The sequence below is a fragment of the Trachypithecus francoisi genome, unplaced genomic scaffold, assembly GCF_009764315.1.
Source record: "Trachypithecus francoisi isolate TF-2019V2 unplaced genomic scaffold, Tfra_2.0 Lachesis_group13, whole genome shotgun sequence".
Taxonomy (NCBI): domain Eukaryota; kingdom Metazoa; phylum Chordata; class Mammalia; order Primates; family Cercopithecidae; genus Trachypithecus; species Trachypithecus francoisi.
The window spans coordinates 11,904,934-11,919,028 of NW_022681458.1; positions in this window are offsets into that span (position 1 = coordinate 11,904,934).

Here is a 14,095-nt window from a genome sequence, read left to right on the forward strand (position 1 = left end):
ACATGTGCAGAATGTACAGGTTAGTTACATAGGTATACACGTGACATGGTGGTTTGCTGCCCCATCAACCTGTCATCTAGGTTTTAAGTCCTGCATGCATTAGATATTTGTCCTAATGCTCTTCCTCCCCTTACCTCCCACCCCCAACAGGCCCCAGTGTGTGTTGTTTCCCTCCCTGTATTCATGTGTTCTCATGAACATTAGTATTTCTTAAAATAGTTTAGTGGTTCTCTCTGGGCTGATGATGCGTGTGGAAGACAAAGTAGTTAAAATGGGTTATCTAATTTTAATGATATTAAAGTCTGTAGGATGACAGACACCAATGAGTAGCATGTGATCACTACAAGCATAGTGGAAAAGGTACTCACATATTGGGCCAAGAGGGTGAACTAAATGTCCTAACTCAGAGTGAGCTTCGATTATGACTTTCTGATTACGGACTCCTAGGGGCTAAAACAAGGGATAGCTTACTAAACAGCTATTTCACATTAAAAAAAAAATTTGAGGTCTCCTTGAGAAACATAGTTTCTTATCCAATTCAAATAGATGTGCCATTTCACATATCCAAAGCCCTAATAAAGTGAATGCCTAGGAACGCAAAAACAAGAGACTCACAATATCGTCACAGGCATGTCACGTGAATCTTCCTTCAGACTTTCTTAGAAGAACTTGCATCCATTCAGCAGGGTAATGCTTAGAGGTGTGGAAGTTGTTTAACCCTGTCATAGAGAGGCATAGAAGAAACCTTCAGTGATTTGGGATTTAATGGGTCAAGTTATAAATAAAATTTTGAACTGAGACTGTCTCCCAAGAGGTCCACCTCTCAGTTCATCCTACAGTTATTTCCCTAGTTGATGAATGCAGATATATAACTCCTCAGCAAAAATGAGAATCTTCACGCTCATTTGCTGATCTGCAGAGTGAGTACTATGTTTGTAACATAAGCTCTAATTTCATGACAATATAGTAAATATAAAATTATTAGTAGGGGAAGCAAAGGAGGTCATTCCTAACTTCTCAAGCAAACAAACAAAAAAACCTTCAAACAAGAAAACCCAAAACAAGATACCCCAAACAAGAAAACAGAGGCCATTCAACCTTCAAATTAATTGTAAGTAGAAAAATAAATACCAAATCCTGGCAAAGTGTCTCCTACCATTCTTGATGCAAGCTTTCAGGGTATACAAAAATAGCTCTGGAAAAATTGTAAGGCATAGAGTATACAAAATTTTTGACAAGCCTAAAATTGATCAGAAAAACAATAACAAAAAAGAAAGTAGGCACAGATGCAAAAACACTGAAATAATGTATTGTTCAGGGCACAGTTTACAGGAAAAACATTAAAAATGCATCCAGAACCTAAAAAGCTGCGCCTTAGAAAAGTATTGTTTGAAGGGAAAAATATTTTTAGAAAAAGTGGAGTGGTGCCTTTTGGAAATCGAGTAGAAAGAGAAAAAATTAGCAAGAAGAGGAAATTCATTATCCTGAAAGATTACTAAATCAAATAAAGAGGAACACAAAACACCTTCTTATATATTTTCTGTCATTTATTTATCTGCCATTACCAAATCAGCAAAGAAACCCTTCTTTTCTATACTGGCTGAAGATATGCTTTGTGCCTGGAACCTCATAAACCACTACAACCTCTGTCCACAGACTACAGATACAAAAACAGTATATATCTATTTATTCATCTGTCTATAAGTACTTTAAATGATTTAGAAAATTACAATCTAAACATTTTTAAGTCAGGAAAATTTCTCAATGAAATTAAAATTAATTAAACTCAAAAATAAGTTTAAAAAGACAAAATACACCAGTAATGAAGATAAAATTAAAAGTTGCCTAAGGAAGATAAAAACAATTTGAAACAATATGAAAAACATTGAGTAAAAGAAGGAAAATATAAAACATAATAAAAATTATATAAAGAAAGCAGTAAAAAGAGAAAGAAAGTGGTTTAAATGAAGGACAAGCAAAGAACTAACAACATATGTATAATTGGAGTATTGAAAAGGACTTTTTTTAAAAAAAAAACAAGAAAACAGAAATAATGTTTAAAACTATAATCCATTGCTTCTACTTTCAGTAATGGGTGAGGAAACTCCAATTAGACAGACAAACTCTACTGCAGATAACAATAAACTCTGAAAAAAGCACAAAAGGCAGTTACTGGAAAACAATAGATGGAGGCAGATTCTAGGGGAGTCTATGCTGGTAAGCAGGAGGTGTATAGTAAGAAATCTCTATTTTTATCCTTTTAGCCTGAAAAAGGTGCAGTTGTCGTGGGCACTGTTGGAAAAATGACAATCTTTTTGGTTAATTAGAAGATTTAGGATGAGACAACCATAACCGTTGGAGAGGGAGGAGTATTCACAGATGAGGAAGAGTCAGCCAAGGACTAGTTGGTTTGTGTCTACCTGGATCTCTGAACAACTGATGAAACCTGTGGTTGGAGCATACTCAGAACAGTTTAGCTGTCTTTGCTGAAATAGCTCAGCTGGAGAAGCATTAGATTGAAGACAGCTTAACTAAGAAACAAAATTCTTATTTTAAAATTTTAGCTAACTCTCAGGAGTGCATTTGTAGTTCAGTCCAACCAAGTTAAGTGCCTGTTAGAACAGAAAAGAACAATACTCCTAAAAACCAATTATCAGATAAAAATAAATAAGTCCAGAATCTCTATAGCTTAACATTAAGAATGTTGAGGATATAATCCAAAATTACCTGACATATGAAGAACCAGAAAAATAGAACCCATTTTCAACAGAAAAAAAAAGCAATCAATGAAGGCTAGACATGAGATAGAATAAATGTTAGAATTAACTTATGAGTATTTCAAAGAATCTTATATAAATATCTTTGACAATGTAAAGGATTTTATGTTTTCAATGAATTTAAAAATATGAAATCTCAGCAGAAAAATGGATAAAAGATAAATGCTTCAAAACATTAGAACTGAAATAAGCTTACCAGATAGCAGAATAGGTAAGACAGAGGAGAGACTCAGTGAACTTTAAAAGAAATAAATTAAGTATTCAATTTGAAAATAATGAGAAATACAGTTAAGAAATAAACAGAGCATTAAAATCTTGTTAAATAATATTAAAAAATCAAACACATATGTAACCAGAGTCCCTTGTCATGAGGAAAAAAACTATCAGGCAGAAAAAAAAGTATTTGAAAATAACAATGACTGATATTTCTCCAAATAGGGAAAGATATATATTTACAGATTTGAGATACTTGTCAAACATCAAGCATGAAAAAGATGAAAAAAAAATGGTTATGCCTAGGCACATTATAGTCAACCTGCTGAAAGCCAATGTAAAAAAGAAACTTTGAGAGCAGCAAGACAAAGATGACAAGTTTCATAAAAGTGAGTGATAATTTGATTAAGAGGTGTATTAGTCTGTTCTCATGCTGCTGATAGATTTACCTGAGACTGGGTAATCTATAAAGGAAAGAGTTTAATTGGCTCACAGTTCCACATGACTGTGGAGGCCTCACAATCATGGTGGAAGACAAATGAGGAGGAAAAGCATGTCTTACATGGTGGCAGGCAAGAGAGCATGTGCAGGGGAACTCTCCTTTGTAAAACCATCATATCTCCTGAGACTTATTCACTACAATGAGAACAGCATGGGAGATACCCACTCCCATGATTTAATTACTCCCCACTGGGTCCCTCCCATGACATGTGAGAATTATGGGAGCTGCAATTCAAAATGAGATATGGGTGGGAACACAGTCAAACTATGTCAAGCAGTGACATCAGAAATTTTGAATCTTGAAGGAGAGTGGAACAACATTATTTTTATGTGTTGAAAGGAAACTATAATTTAATAGTACTTTCTGGAAATAGAAGATCTGAATGTACATAACAATAGGGTCATCTTACTACCAGGAAAATTTAACAAAATGTTAAACTCCAAGCCATATCTTAGAAAAAATATTAAAGATGGAAGATAAAGAAAATGCCACCAGACCTCTAGGGAAAAGATCAAATAACTTACAAGGGGAAAAGATTATTATCACATCAGAAACAACACACAAGGCAAGGCAATAAAGGAAGAGCATTTTCAAAAGCCTCAAGGGATGAAAAAATGACCTAAGAATTATATACCCCGTCAAGCCATTCTTCAAGTATTATTGCTATAAAAAAAGTTTTAGACATTCAAGACATCAAGGCATTTTATAGTTCTTATCCCATCTTAAAGAATCTACTATAAGATGAACTTCAACCAATTAAGAAATGGCTTTGGGAACTTAGCAAAATGACAGACAATGAGTAAAGAATTGTTGTAATGAGACCAAGATGAAGGTGAGGTCAAGGGTGAAATGTTATACAACACATGCTATAAGTTATATCTTGTATGTTCTGACAGAATTAGGGCAACTAAAATTTGGGAGGAAAAGTCTCAGGGCAAAAGGAAATTGGAGTGAAGTCTTTGATTGTTATATAGGCAATAGGTGAGAATTAAGGATACCATTAAAAACTGACAAGTTTTTTTTTTTTTTTTTTTTTGAGAAGGAGTCTCGCTCTGTTGCCCAGGCTGGAGTGCAGTGGCGTGATCTCGGCTCACTGCAAACTTCGCCTCCTGGGTTCACACCATTCTCCTGTCTCAGCCTCCTGAGTAGCTGGGACTACAGGCACCCGCCACCATGCCTGGCTGACTGTTTTGTATTTTTAGTACAGACGGGGTTTCACTGTGTTAGCCAGGATGGTCTCGATCTCCTGACTTCGTGATCCAACCGCCTTGACCTCCCAAAGTGCTGGGATTACAGGCATGAGCCACGGTGCCCGGCCAACTGACAAGATTTTAAAGGTTAAAAAAGGAAACATAAAATAACAACATCAGAAAGATAAATACAAGGTTATCACTCGCACAAAACACAGAGCTTCCTAAATACTAAAGGAAATTTTAGAAACAGGCAAACAATAAATAAATGACAGAAAAGACAACTCTTCCTTAATGTGGAAACCAAGCTTAAACAAACCAGTAGATACTGTCTTAACCAAATGGTGAAAAGTAACATTGCCAGCAGTGGAATAAGCAACACCATGTGCCTCCTGGTATTACTCACTAAGATGTCAGTCTGCTTTCTACTGTATTTCTGACAACAAGGCATAACTTCAATCTAACCATAAGGAACCATCAAACAAACATAAATTGAGGGACAGTGTATGAAACAACTGATCTGTGCTTCTCAAAGTTATCAATGTCATAAAAAACGAATAAAAAATCATGAAGCACTTCAGTGCTCTGTCACCCAGGCTAGAGTGCAGTGGTTCAATCTCGGCTCACTGCAACTTCTGCCTCCCAGGTTCAAGTGGTTCTTCTGCCTCAGCCTCCCGAGTAGTTGGAATTACAGGTGTTCACCACCACGCCTGGCTAATTTTTGTATTTTTAGTAGAGACGGGGTTTCACCATGTTGGTCAGTCTGGTCTCTAACTCCTGTCCTCGTGATCCACCCTCCTCAGCCTCCCAAAGTGCTGGGATTACAGGCGTGAGCCATTGTGCCAGGCCAAGAAGCATTCTTTTCTATGGAATTTGGTGATAGATTATGAAGGCATCAGAGTTTGGTTTAAATTAACTCATGTAAATCTATAAGCATCCTAAAATACCAGAGAATTGTCACACTGTGAAATTATCTTTTAGGAATGACAGTATGGTGGCCCTCTGTCTTTTTAACTATCTTTTACTTATTTATTTTTTTAAATTTCGAGTTTTATTTTAGATACAGGGAGTGCATGTGCAGGTTTGTTACATGAGTATATTGAATGATGCTGAGGTCTGGGATATGGATCCCATCACCCAGGTCATGAGCATAGTACATACTAAGATGTTTTTCAACCCACATCTCCTCTCCCTCCCATCTCCAGTAGTCCACAGTGTCTACTGTTCTGATGTGTGTGTCCATGTGTGCTCAATGTTTAGCTCTCCCTTATGTGTGAGAACCTGTGGTATTTGTTTTTCTTTTCCTGTGTTAATTTGCTTAGGATTATGGCCTCCAGATGCATCCATGTTGTTGCAAAGGATATGACTTTAATTTTTTATGGCTGTGTAGCATACCATTGTGTACATGTACCACATTTTCTTTATCTACAGTGAGATACCATCTCACATCAGTTAGAATGGCTATTATTGAAAAGTCAAAAATCAATAGATTCTGCCAAGGCTGTGAAGAAAAGGGAGCATTTATATACTGTCAGTGGGAATGTCAATTAGTCCAGCCACTTTAAGAAGCAGTTTCTCAAAGAACTTAAAAGAGAGCTACCATTTGACCTGATGATCTTATTAATGGTTATATACCCAAAGGAAAATAAATCATTGTACCAAAAAGACATATGAACACATATATTCATTGCCCTCTTTTTTTTTTTTTTTTGGAGAAGGAGTTTCTTTCTGTCACCCAGGCTGGAGTGCTGTGGTGTGATCTTGGCTCACTGCAACCTCCACCTCCTGGGTTCAAGCAATTCTCCTGTTTCAGCCTCCCAAGTAGCTGGAACTAAAGGTGCTTGCTACCACACCCAGATAATGTTTTGTATTTTAGTGGAGACAGGGTTTCACCATGTTGCCCAGACTGGTCTTGAACTCCTGAGCTCAGGCAATCCACTGCCTCGGCCTCCCAAAGTGCTAGGATTACAGGCATGAGTCACTGTGCCCGGCCTCTCTTTTTATCACTACCCAGCTAAGCATAAAATGACGTTCTTAAAATTAACAAACAAAGCCTTCTACAAGGGTGTAGGAAAGCTCCCATCCAGAAATTTTAGTAAAGACATTCAATTCAGATATCTTACTGATTCCACCTGTGCTTTCTTTCTACAGTTTTTGTTTGTTTTTTTTGAGATGGATCTTACTCTGTTGCCCAGGCTGGAGTGCAGTGGCTATTCACAAGCACTAATATGGCACACTATAGTCTTGGACTCTTAGAATCAAGCAATCAATCCTCCTGTCTCTAGAATTCTTTACTTGCTCAGTTCCTTCTAGATAAACCTATGTGAAAATGTAATTCAAATCAATGCCATGATTATTTATATCATTGAGTTTTTGTCACTCTTCAAGAAGCATCCCTGTTTCATGACTTTATGCACTCAACTGACAAATCATTGGCACAAACTTTCAACAGTACTGAGGTTGGGAGGTAAAGGGTGGGAGCTCACCCACAGAGTGGGCTGGATTGGCAGCAGTACCTGAAATCCAGTATGGGGTAGGTAGGCACAGTTATGAAATTGCTATCTAGACCCTTATTTGAAAGACTTTAGAAAGTTATGCATATGAAGGATGAAGTGCTTATATAATCATAAAAATTCTTTAAAGATTTTGCTGAAAAGTGTTGCTGAAGACTGATAGAATGTTCCCATTTTGTATGTGATCAAATTTTTGTTTGACATTTCTTATATACAAAGTATTTTTAAGCAGATTGCATTTTTAAAAATAAACTTTATTTTGTGGAATAGCTTTAGTTTTAGAGAAAAGTTACAAATATAATACAGAAAGTTATCCTATATTTCCAGTTGTATTCCAGGACTATTTACAGTTCCTCTGTATCCAGTTTCTCTTATTATTAACATTAATTTAGTATGGTATATTTGTCACAATTAATGAACCTATACTGGCATACTAACTGAAGCTCATGCTTTATTCAAATTTCCTTAGTTTTTATCTAATGTTGTTTTTATTTTGTTCTGGGATATCATCCAGGATGCCACATTACATTTAGTCATCAAATCTCCTTAGATTATCTTGGTCGTGACAGTTACTCAGATTTTCCTTGATTTTGATAACTGAGTCTGCGGAGTATTGATCATGTGTTTTCTAAAATCTCTACTGTGGTTTGTCTGATGTTTTTCTCATGATTAGACGGGAGTCATGGGATTTTGGTAGGGAGAGCATACAAGTGAAGTGTCAGTTCATCATGCCACAGCAAAGGTACATTCTATCAATGTGACTTTTCACTCTCGATGTTGACCTTGATCACCTGCTGAATGAGTGTCTGCCAGGTTTTTCCACTGTAAAGTCACTCTTTTAGCTTCTCTCTTTCCATCCTGTGCTCTCCAGAAGAAAGTCACCATACAGAGTGGGGAGTTACTTTTCCTCCTTGAGGGCGGAGCATCTACATAATTTTCTGAAATTATTTTATATGAGAGATTTGTCTCTTCTCCCTCATTTATTATTTGTTTATGCAACAATTTATTTACATTAGTAAGAACTCATGGATATTTATTTTATGCTTTGGGTTATAACCCAATGCTAGGCAGCTGATATTTTAAAACATTTTAAATTATATTCTATAGTTTTTATTTTATTTCTATGTAACAATACAGTAATATTTCAGAGTTACTTTTTGAGTTCAAAACTAGATTTCTAAGTCAATATGTGCATTTCATATTATAAAATTGTTAGTAGTGAAAAGTGTTGCTTATATACAACCCACTTTTTCCACGTCTGTATAATATAATTTGCATATTTTGTGATATTGAAGTTACACAAAGTTTAAAGTGTCAAACATGCATTTAGTGTTTATTTTAAGAAGACATTTGTGGACATTAGACTATTTTGAAACAAGGGCATTGCATTTCAATTTGTAAAGTCTCTTTTTTTCTGTTTAACCACTACTGTGTCATTACGAATGAGCTGAGGACGCAAAGACCTAAGAGTGATACAATGTACAATGGAGAGACTTGGGGGAAAGGGTGGGAGGTGGGTGAAGGATAGAAGACTACAGATTGGGTACAATGTTTACTGCTCTGGATGATGGGTGCACCAAAAGCTCACAAATCATCACTAAAGAACTTGCTCCTGTAACCAAACACCACCTGTTCCCCACAAACCTATGGAAATAAATAAAATAAAATAATGCTTTATATAATGTTAAGTCATCTCTGAAGAAACTAAGTTTAGTAACTATCAAATAGATGTTCTGTATTAAACTTTAAAAGAGAAATAAACAGCATCCATTATTCTCTGGGACCATTGCACTAAACCTAGACTCTTGTCACCTCAAGCAAAAGAAGTCTTCAGCTTTTTAGAATAAGCAAAATCTCTTTCATTTTCTATGGGTATCAATAATTCTAATAATTGATTCTAAATTGCAGAAGAAAACGTGCCATGCCAAGAAAGGACTGATTGGGAAGCCTTGTCTTGCAAGCTACTTATCATTCTAAATGGCTCTCCTTGTAGTCTGCTCCTAAAACATACCAGCAATCTTCCAGAATTCTCCCATAAAGTGTGGATAAGAAAAATTAATACATCATTTGTGAATCATGTTTATTCATGTCTTATTAACGCAGGCTAGCAAGGTAGTGGCTTTTAACCCTTTTAATATTAAGAGCTATTCTGAGACTTTGAGAAAGTCTCTATGAATAGATAGAATGTGCAAAGCACAAAATGGCTACATAGACCCCTCCTAGAATCCATGGGCACCGCATTAAAAATGATTAGTCTAAGTCATTTGCCATATCTAAGCCCGGAGCCAGGGAGACGGAGAAACTTGGGTTTCCCTCTCTTAACCTATGAGAAGTAGACACTAATTCCATCCTGACCTGTCAGGCCAAGTGTTTATCCTCTTATCTTCCCAACAAAAAGCCACTAGCTCTAAGATGGAAATTACTTGAAATCAAGGATGGAGAATAGTTGTAAGCTGAACACATTGCCTTGAGTGTGCTAAGCCCTCAATAAACTTGTTTGAATAAAAGAATGGATTAATAGATGTATGGATGCAGTAGGACTCAACACAAGTTTCCCTGTTAGATTCGTATTGACAACACCAACAATACACAGACACATAATATTTGCAACTTTTCATAGAAAAACTGAAACTAACATAGGACAGTGTTAAAAAATAAAATTCCTACAATTTCTAAGATTTTATAGAATGAGATGATGAAGTATAATTTATTCATTTCCCAATACTGTTCCCCTCTTAGCATTGGTCAGGTCAACGAAAGTATTAGGATTTCTGGGTCAGCAGAAGAAAATCCTAGTAATACCACAGGAAAAAATGTCAACAGGCTTTAGTTCAGTAAGCAAGGGATATAAACAGGAATAAGTGTTCTCCTGTAACTCCTCTGCTTACTCTAGATCACAGTGTTTATGCTTTTGTGATTCATAAGACTTGATTTAGCAACTCACAGTGTTTACCACCGTTCAAAGAAATCATCAAAGCTGAAGTAATTCCTAGTACTTATAAATAAAAAAATTTATATCAAGTCACATGTACTTCAGTAAGTCAAATGTATTTCAGTGGCAGGTACTTGTAGTTAGGCAGATGCCAGCGTAAACTTTTTCTGGGTTCAAGAATATCCAGGCCAAATGAAGACAACAGATATATTCTCATATTTAGCTTTCATAAATACATTCTTATTCTTCTTCCCTGAAAACGTACTACCCATAGTAATTCAGGAAAAAGGCTACCCCAAAAGATATACTTATTCCCACATCATTCAAAAAATGGAAAGAAGGCCGGGCGCGGTGGCTCAAGCCTGTAATTCCTGCACTTTAGGAGGCCGAGACGGGTGGATCACAAGGTCAGGAGATCGAGACCATCCTGGCTAACGCGGTGAAACCCCGTCTCTACTAAAAAAGTACAAAAAACCAGCCAGGCGAGGTGGCGGGCGCCTGTGGTCCCAGCTACTCCGGAGGCTGAGGCAGGAGAATGGCGTAAACCTGGGAGGCGGAGCTTGCAGTGAGCTGAGATATGGCCACTGCACTCCAGCCTGGGCGACGGAGTGGAAAGGAAGTTGTAGCAGAGACTGGCAGTGATTGTTAAAATCAGTTCATATGTGTTTATACAATTGTAGCAATTAAAATGTTGTTAAAGTGATAATTTCAAAAATATACAAAAAGAGAGAAAGCGTAATGACCTCCCATATATACACCACTCAGCTTCAACAGTTGCTCATCCAGGACCAAGTTTGTTTCCTCTATATCCCAACCCTGTCTCCCTAACAGCCCCCTACTCCACTAATCACTGGATTACTTAAAAGCAAATTGAAGACCATATACTTTAATTAATAATTATTTCAATATGCATATCTAAAAAGATAAGGACTTTTAAGGCAAACATAACCACAGTAGAAAAATCACACCACACAATTAAAACAATTTCTTAAACTTATCTAATATCCAAGCAGTGTTTGCATTTGAAATAATTATTTATTTTTAATTTTTAAAATTATGGGATTATATAAACCCAAGTCAGAAGTACCAAAATCATTAAAGTTATTTTAGTTGGGAATGGATATTAAAATTTATTGTTTTATTATCTATCTATGATATTATGTATATAGTATATTTTAAAACACTTAATGTTTTTATTTGTAAATGGATGTTAAAAACTCAGTTTTGCAATATATATAATATTAGATACATGTGATATAATGTCAGTTACTTTGAGAAATTTTAATGGGACCTACAAGTTGGAGTTACTTTTAATTTTATTTTTGCAGAAGATAAATGCAAACAAAACATAACTTTATTGCAGGGATAGAATGAAAAGGAAGCATGAGAAAGCAAAAAGATCAATATGGTTACAGGAAAGAGTGGACATTCTTATCTGTTTACTTCTCCTTTCTCTGTGAAGTAGGAGGTGAATTTATTTGCTAAGAGTGAGTGGGGATGTGAGAGCAGAGGACGGATGTTTGAAAAAAGAAGAGGAGATTGGGATAGTCTTTTTTTTTAATTTTTTAATTAAAAACTTTAAGTTCCAGTGTAGATATCTAGTCTAAAATGAATTCTCACTAGCAGTCTCCAGTGCAAATTTTCTTCAGAATCCCTAATGATATGTGAAAAATAAAAGAACAAATTTTAAGAATCTAATACTGAAAGTTAGAATCTAAAAGGAAGTGATACTCATTTGAAGAAAGAGTGTGAGTTAAGAAAGTCTCTGGAAAACCTCATTTTAGGGCACAGTATGATTCCATGTCATGAAACAAATATGATATTCTTGATCCAAAATTTCAAATAGATTAATAGATGAAGCAGAGTAAATTACACTCTCATATAAAGTTCATCTCATATAAAGAAGACCAAAATGAACATTTCATTTTAGTCTTTGATATTTAGATACATATAAGTTGAGGAGTAGTCCTGGAAAACTTACAGGGAACTGTTAAAATTATCACTGGCATAATCACCTTCAAAAATACTGCTTAATTTAAGCAAAACAACTATCACGAACTCCACCAACAAATTTTACACATGAAAAGACAAGGGCAAGAGATATTAGTGAAAAATTAAAGAAGAAAAGAAAAGCTTAGAACCAAATGATTATAATTTAAAAAGTAAATCAATTAAATTCCCCAATTAAAAGTCAAAGTCTTTCAGATCAAAGAATAGCAACTAAGTTCTGGGTACAAAAGATGAATTCATAACAGAGATTGAAAGGTCAAATGTTAAAAATGAAGAAAGCTATATCAGCAAAATCTAAAACAAAGTAGAGCACTACAATATTAATATTAGGAATGCAATAAATATAATAAAGATCTACAGGAAGATTTCATTAAACTCGTTTTTAAAAAGGCTGTCATAAAACTAAATGATTAAATTTATATTAAATATATAATGACTAAGAAACTTTTTAACAAAGAAGTCCCCACTAAAATGCATACATGGCTGTAGATGTGTGGTATTATTTCTGAGGACTCTGTTCTGTTCCACTGGTCTATATCTCTGTTGTGGTACCAGTACCATGCTGTTTTGATTACTGTAGCCTTGTAGTATAGTTTGAAGTCAGGTAGCGTGATGCCTCCAGCTTTGTTCTTTTGACTTAGGATTGTCTTGGCAATGCAGGCTCTTTTTTGGTTCCATATGAACTTTAAAGCCGTTTTTTCAAATTCTTTGAAGAAACTCATTGGTAGCTTGATGGGGATGGCATTGAATCTATAATTACCTTGGGCAGTATGGCCATTTTCACGATATTGATTCTTCCTATCTATGAGCATGGTATGTTCTTCCGTTTGTTTGTGTCCTCTTTTATTTCACTGAGCAGTGGTTTGTAGTTCTCCTTGAAGAGGTCCTTTACTTCCCTTGTAAGTTGGATTCCTAGGTATTTTATTCTCTTTGAAGCAATTGTGAATGGAAGTTCATTCCTGATTTGGCTCTCTGTTTGTCTGTTACTGGTGTATAAGAATGCTTGTGATTTTTGCACATTAATTTTGTATCCTGAGACTTTGCTGAAGTTGCTTATCAGCTGAAGGAGATTTGGGGCTGAGATGATGGAGTTTTCTAAATATATAATCATGTCATCTGCAAACAGGGACAATTTGACTTCTTCTTTTCCTAACTGAATACCCTTGATTTCTTTCTCTTGCCTGATTGCCCTAGCCAGAACTTCCAACACTATGTTGAATGGGTGTGGTGAGAGAGGGCATCCCTGTCTTGTGCCAGTTTTCAAAGGGAATGCTTCCAGTTTTTGCCCATTCAGTGTGATATTGGCTATGGGTTTGTCATAAATAGCTCTTATTATTTTCAGATACGTTCCATCCCTACGTAGTTTATTGAGAGTTTTTAGCATGAAGGACTGTTGAATTTTGTCAAAGACCTTTTCTGCATCTATTGAGATAATCATGTGGTTTTTGTCTTTGGTTCTGTTTATATGCTGGATTACGTTTATTGATTTGCGTATGTGGAACCAGCCTTGAATCGCAGGGATGAAGCCCACTTGATCATGGTGGATAAGCTTTTTGATGTGCTGCTGGATTCGGTTTGCCAGTATTTTATTGAGGATATTTGCATCGATGTTCGTCAGGAATATTGGTCTAAAATTCTCTTTTTTTGTTGTGTCTCTGCCAGGCTTTGGTATCAGGATGATGTTGGCCTCATAAAATGAGTTAGGGAGGATTCCCTCTTTTTCTATTGATTGGAATAGTTTCAGAAAGAATGGTACCAGCTCCTCCTTGTACCTCTGGTAGAATTCAACTGTGAATCCATCTGGTCCTGGACATTTTTTGTTGGTAGGCTATTAATTATTGCCTCAATTTCAGAGCCTGCTATTGGTCTATTCAGGGATTCAACTTCTTCCTGGTTTAGTCTTGGGAGAGTGTAAGTGTCCAGGAAATTATCCATTTCTTCTAGGTTTTCTAGTTTAT